At 43.7% G+C, this 1779-nt stretch overlaps 1 non-coding gene across 1 annotated transcript; it reads right to left on the minus strand.

Annotated features, from left to right (window-relative positions):
• Nucleotides 1–643: 643 nt before the first annotated feature.
• Nucleotides 644–726, minus strand: TRNAY-GUA (transfer RNA tyrosine (anticodon GUA)). Its single transcript has one exon. It is a non-coding gene; the product is annotated as a tRNA-Tyr (tRNA).
• Between the last annotated feature and the right edge of the window lie 1053 nt (nt 727–1779).

A 1779-nucleotide genomic window follows, 5' to 3' on the forward strand; every position in this document is an offset into this window, starting at 1 on the left:
TCTTCTTTTTTTTTTTTGGAATGCCTTCGTCCGAATCTTTCAGGAGTCTGTGTAAGCTTAGCAGTTAAGAAAACTCCTATTGTCATATTCTCATAGGATTTCCAGTGCAAGCCCAGGTAAATCCCTTCCCATCATAGAAGGATGATATGTGTACGGGATCAAAAGGCGGATATGCTGGTTAAATGGTATCTTTCTTCTCCTTTTCTAAGATTATAACCTTAGCAAAACGGGTAGAAAACACTTTTCCAGTATATCTCAGCCGGTGTCTTGTATGGACACTGTTGTTGAGTTGGTTGGCTCCATAAAGGAGTCCTTCAATCGTCTTGTAAACCGTTATGTACCCCAGATTCAAACTATTCCCCTTGAACAAGGGATGAAGTTTGAACCAACCTGGAAAACTGTGCCGACCCACTCTTTAACTCAGAGGGTATGGATCGAAGAATTCGCAAGCCCCGTGCTACCGGCTGGAGCCAATATGCTGACGTTATCTTTATATCAATATAAATCTCCCGCACCTATCGGTACAGCATCCTCAAACCTTAGAAAAGATCCAATTACTACTAATACTAATGGGCTTTACTCAAGCTAAGCTATAGGATTTCTTTCTCCCCCTTTCTCTTCGAAGAAGTCTACAACAAACAAGTGGGAGAGGCAGGATTCGAACCTACGTAGAAAAACTTCAACAGATTTACAGTCTGTCGCTTTTGACCACTCGGCCACTCTCCCCTTCCCGGGCCGAGGCCCCCCTCCATCAATGGGTTCTAAGAAGGAGGGATAAAAACCTGAAATAAAGCTTATTGATTTGATTGAAGGGAACTCAGACTCTTTTTTAGCTTAGCTAGCGTTCCGCTAGTCAGTTCATAACAATCTCTGTACAAAGGGCAAAGCTTCTACGACAGCTCCCCCCTAGTCGCTTCTGGCGAAGCTGCGAGTTCATGAGCAAGTGAATTGAACGAACCAAGTTCCTAAACTAAAAAAGGGAGTAAGAAATAGAAAAAAAAGAAACAAGAAACTTCCCACTTTGGATGTCCCACGATTCTGCTAGTTTAGAAACTAAGGGGAAGGACAGGGGTCGCTAGGTCAGAAAAGCTATAACTCCAAATTCTCCCCAAGTAGGATTTGAACCTACGACCAGTCAGTTAACAGCCGACCGCTCTACCACTGAGCTACTGAGGAACAACGGACTTAAGTTAAGGAAGCCGACTCTCGTTCTTTGGACACCAACCTATGACCGAACAAAAAAGGGTTCGTCACTCTTTTTCACATACACCGGGATAAAAGGTTACGATAGCAAGCCCCTCCTCGGCCGGAGAGCCTCCAGGACAAGGGGGCGGCGGTCAACCATCCACTCTCGAGATTCATCTTTATCAATCGATCTCCGCGTCCTGCCAGTTCGCTAAGTAGACTCACTCTCCCGAGGGGCAACAATGGAACTATTCCTGCCAAAAACAAGGGACCTACTTCTCATCCTAGGAGTTAGCAGGTATGATTGCCTCTCTGTCTGTCTCTCCGAGTTTATACTACTAATTAATAAGTAGCACTTCTGCTATTCAATCATAGAATCGATTCCGATCAAGCTGAAAGATGAAAGAAAAAAGCCCTATATATATATATTTATTCTTTATTAGTAAGCTAGCGCCCTGCAATCAAAAAACAGCGCTAACGAGCAAGAAAAGGCCCCTTACTATACTATAGTAGTTAGTCTTTTTCAAACAAAGGAAAAATATCTGGGCAAAGACATACGCTCAACTCAACCAGAAAGCGACTACGTTCCTCGGC

The sequence above is a fragment of the Vigna unguiculata genome, unplaced genomic scaffold, assembly GCF_037176805.1.
Source record: "Vigna unguiculata cultivar grain cowpea cultivar isolate G323 ecotype 2 unplaced genomic scaffold, ASM3717680v1 ptg000139l, whole genome shotgun sequence".
Taxonomy (NCBI): Eukaryota; Viridiplantae; Streptophyta; class Magnoliopsida; order Fabales; family Fabaceae; genus Vigna; species Vigna unguiculata.